The 4,551-nt window shown below is 47.0% G+C and overlaps 1 long non-coding RNA gene across 1 annotated transcript in view; it reads left to right on the forward strand.

The window, feature by feature from the left end:
* The window catches only part of LOC106146781, a 3,356-nt gene extending 2,751 nt beyond the window's left edge, over nt 1-605 (forward strand). Inside the window, exon 3 of the long non-coding RNA XR_001231346.1 lies at nt 321-605. This is a non-coding gene — a long non-coding RNA (uncharacterized LOC106146781). The remainder of the gene's footprint in view (nt 1-320) is intronic.
* The last annotated feature ends 3,946 nt before the right edge of the window (nt 606-4,551 follow it).

Here is a 4,551-nt window from a genome sequence, read left to right on the forward strand (position 1 = left end):
GGATGCGGACCGAGGTTGCTCTAGGGACGTCAGACGGCAAATCTGGCTGGGAAAATAAGCAGAACCCGTGAATTACAAGATCCCAAGACAGTGCCAAACAATTCTCAGGCCGCTGTGTGCAGAACTGCCCGCGGGGTTCCCCCGAGATTTGGATGACACAGGGCAGGGGCACCAGGAGGGGCCGGCTATGGGGACTTCACGGTAGCCCACTCGCTGGCTTCCAGGGTCCTCCTCACTTTTGCCCTCTTTTTCTCTTGTTTAGCCCAAGGTCTCCCTGCAGAGCCAGACTTTTCCTTACCCCTCTGCCCGTCACTTTTCAGATAAACTTTTGGCACCATTTTTGGCTTGTCTCGTCCAATTCTTGTTCGAAGCAAGAAGTTTAACCAGCAAGTCAGTTCTAAAGGAACCACCGCTACCACAGTTGCCGTGTCACACGTGGCTGAGAGTTTGAGGACAGTGAAGAATGGACCGTTGATTAGGCAAGTGCTTGGTTCCTGGGGACCCTGATAAGAGCTGTTGCATCAGAATGTTCTGGAGAACAACTTGTTTTTTGTTTTTTTGTTTTTGTCTTTTTGAGACAGGGTCTCGCTATGCAGTTCAGGCTGGCCTTGAGCTCACTTTGTAGCCCACACTGGTCTCAAACTCTCAACGATCCTCCTGCCTCAGCCTCCACAGTACTACGATTACAGGCGTGTGCCACCACGCCTGGCTGAAGAACAACTTTTAAAAAATATATTGTACTAGTGCACGTTAACTTTACAAAATCTGAGTGTCAGTGTCTTTTTGGCTTGTGTCTAGATGTCCCCCAAAGCCTCCTGCAGTCCTAGGCGGGGCTTTTCAGAGGTTGCTTTTTGGAGTGTGTGGTGCTGGGGTTAAGGGTGTGTGGTTACTAAATTACTCACTGACGTGTTTGGCACAGTTCTGGGAGCGGATAATGGGAAGACCCACCCTGGGTGTGGGCGCCGCCAGCCCTAAGGCCGTGCAGCCTGGGGAGGACGCGAGGGAGAGGAAGAGGGCTGCTGTGGTCGCTTGCTACTTCACTGCTTTGCTGCCTTCTGCCTGCGTTTGGGGGCCCCTCTGCTGTACCTCCCTGCCTCAGAGCCAGACAGGTATGGACTGAAGCCTCTACGAACGGTGAGCTGAAATAAACCTTTGCCCCATTAACTTTGGGTGTTGGGTATTTTGTCTCAGCAACAAAAAAGGTAACTAAAAGAGCCAGGCATGGTGGCGCATGCCTGTAATCCCAGCACTCGGGAAGCTGAGGCAGGAGGATCATTGTGAGTTCGAGACCAGCCTGAGCTACAAAGGGAGCTCAAGGCCAGCCTGAACTGCATATGAGACCCTGTCTCAAAAAGACAAAAAAAAAAAAAAAAGTAACTAAGACAAATGTAGTATTTTCATACGTGCATATAACATTTTGTTTGTTTCTTTTTAAGAAAGGGTCAGGCTGGGGATATAGCTCAGCGGCATTGTTATAAGCAGCTGAGTTAGATAGAAATATTATAGGCAGTCAGGCAGGGCCAGGCCCTCAAGGAGCCAACTGAAAGACAAGATAAGATATGTATTTGCTGTGAGCCAGACCTCAAGACAGAAGATTAAACAAATGTACCCACAAGCCTCCCTAGGAGTAAACATCAGGGATTGACGTTCTAAATAGGTAGCGATCACCTTGAAGAGTCCCTGACCCACCCCCGTACAGGAAAAGCCCCTGTTCTGTATTCGCGCCCGCTTGCTAAGTGACTCTCTTCTCCATTTGATCCCAATTTAATCAGTTTTACTGGAACAATTCTTATTGGCTGACCATAGTTTTGTCCGTTTTCCCCTACCTTGGACCCACCTCACCTCGTGGTTTTGCTCTATAAAAGTCCCCAGGAAAGACAGAGTCTTGGGGTAACCCAGTCGGGCCCCCTTGTTTCTCCCTCTTGGACAGAAGCTTTTTTTCCCTCAATAAATATATGCTGCTCTTAACCTCCGTTGTTCCTAAAATTCATTCTTGGATTTTAGAGAACATGAACTCGTCCCAGATAGCGTTCAGGTTGGAAGTTTTTATTTTCCTGTATCAGCACAATGCCTGCCTGGCAAGCATGAGGTTGTGAGTTCGATTCTCAATACCAAAAATAAAGGGTCTTGTTACGTAGCCCCGGGTGGCCTTGAACTCACAGCAATCCTCTTGTCTCAACCTCACCAGTGCTGGGTTTATAAGGGTACACCACCACACCCAGCTACAACTCTTTTTTTGATCTCGGAGCCTTTATACTGAGCCATATTCCTAACACTTTTATTTGTGTTGTTTTATGGGTTTTTGTTTGTTTGTTTGTTTTTGAGGCAGGGTCTCACGATATAGTGCAGCCTGGCCTCAAACTAACAGCGATCCTCCTGCCTCAGCCTCCTAGAAAACTGGGATTACAGGCTTGCACCATCGTGCCTAGCTGCATATACCAATTTGAGTATATTCATGTCCTCTTTACTCTCCCATCCACCTCCCTCTGTGGGAAATAATTTGTAATGACAAGTATTTCAAACGCTGGATCTCCATGAGGTTCCCTAGGGGGCAGTGTTACCCCAAGCCTGGCCTTTTTGTTTTTAAAACAAGGTCTTGCTATGAAGTTCAGGCTAGTTTTGACTTTACCATCCAGCCCAGGCTGAACTCGAACTTGTGACAATCCTCCTGCCTCAGCCTCCCAAGTGCTGGGATTACAGGCGTGCACCAGCACTTCTGGTCCATTTATTTATTTATTTATTTACGTATTTATTTGGTGATGGAGGTCTGCTCTAACTAAAAACTTGTGAGCACTGAAGAAAACATTATTTTTCAAGCACCTACACTTCCTGTTTCTTTTACTTTTTGTTTAATTTTTTTTTTTTTTAATTTTTTTTTTTGGTTTTTCTCCGGTACCGGGAACCGAACTCACAATCTTGTGCTTGCCAGGCAGGCGCTTTGCTGCTGAGCTAAATCCCCAGCCCCTTTTTTAATTTTTTTTTTTTTGTCTTTTTGAGACAGGGTCTCACTGTGCAATTCAGGCCAGCTGTGAGCTCACTTTGTAGACCAGGCTGGTCTCAAACTCGCAATGATCCTCCTGCCTCAGCCTCCCGAGTGCTGGGATTACAGGTGTGTGCCACCACACCCGGCTACTTTTTGTTTTAAATCTAATGGTAGGGTGCATAAGTTGTTTTTGTAGTTGGCAGTTGTCAGAACTCACCCAAGTGTATCCTGCGGTTTCTTCAAGTGATTGTATGCAAATTCCACTTTAAGGAAAAACTACACAAAGACTGAGCTGTAGTCACTCACGGAGCACTGAAGTATGAGGTGGGAAATGTAGACATAAGTGTAACTTACATTCAGATGCAGAAAAATTGGACTGCAGGTGCAGCCAAGCGGTGAGCGCCTGCCTAAAATGGGTGAGGCCCTGGGGTGGATCCCCAGGACTTCCACTCAACCATGCAATCAATCTTAATCTTAACATGGATGAGTGGTGGGCATCTGTTGGTCCTGACTACTTAGGAGGCTGAGGCAAGAGGATCTCTTGAGCCCAGGGGTTTGAAGCCAACCTGGACAATATAGTGAGACTCCATCTCAAAATAAGAAACAGATACAAAGGTGATCAGCCGGCTAACACAGATCTTGGCCCTGGGCCCTGAACGCTAAAACCTGTCCTCCCCGCCTGAATGGACAAGACACCCATCACCCTCAGTGTGTTCACACTAAGGCCGTTCTCTTCCCTCAGCACTTCTGTCCTGGGGTCTCCTCCTCAGAGGTAAATTCTTACTCCCCAGACTGAGAGCTGGGAGAAACTAAACATTCCTCCTTCCCATGTGTGTGTCTGCATGCACTTGTCGGCCTGGATATAGAGGTGGGTGGATGACACTGGGTGTGGTGGTGGATACTTGTAATCCCAGCACTCTGGGAGGCTGAGGCAAGAGGATCCCAAATTCATATACAGCTTGGACAATTGAGTAAAACCTTGTCTCAAAATAAAAATAACAAAGGGGCTGGTGATATAGGTTAGTGTGAAGGCCCCGAGTTCATCCCCAGTGCCCTCCCCACACACGGGAGTTAGGGACGGCTGCATGCATAGATAATAGGGACAGATATAAACAAGAATTTTGCAAGAACTGACCTTACAAAGATCAATTTTGTAAGAATTTTTGCAAGAATTAATCTTGTTTCCTTTTAAAATGGACTCAGTAAATTCTCCGCGCCCCCCACCCACCAGGAATTGAACTCACAACCTCGTACTCGGCAGACAGGTGCTGTGCCGCTAAGCTAAATCCCCAGCCCTCAATAAATTCTTTATTGAGGACATATCCTGTGCCTTACTGTGTGCTAGGTGGTATGCTAGGAAAGGACAAAGAAAAAAGGAAATTTATTAATTTATTTTTGAAACCAGGTCTGGCTGTGTAGCCCAGGCTGGTCTCAAACTCAAGGTGATCCTCCTGCCTCAGCCTCCTGAGTGCTGGGATTACAGGTGTGAGCCACCATGCCCAGCTTCAGAAACAACTATTGTGTTTTGTTTCTCCTTGGAGAATGAATTGAAGTTGAAAGCGAGAACA

Source organism: Chinchilla lanigera, unplaced genomic scaffold (assembly GCF_000276665.1).
Source record: "Chinchilla lanigera isolate Chin_1 unplaced genomic scaffold, ChiLan1.0 scaffold00094, whole genome shotgun sequence".
Lineage (NCBI taxonomy): Eukaryota > Metazoa > Chordata > Mammalia > Rodentia > Chinchillidae > Chinchilla > Chinchilla lanigera.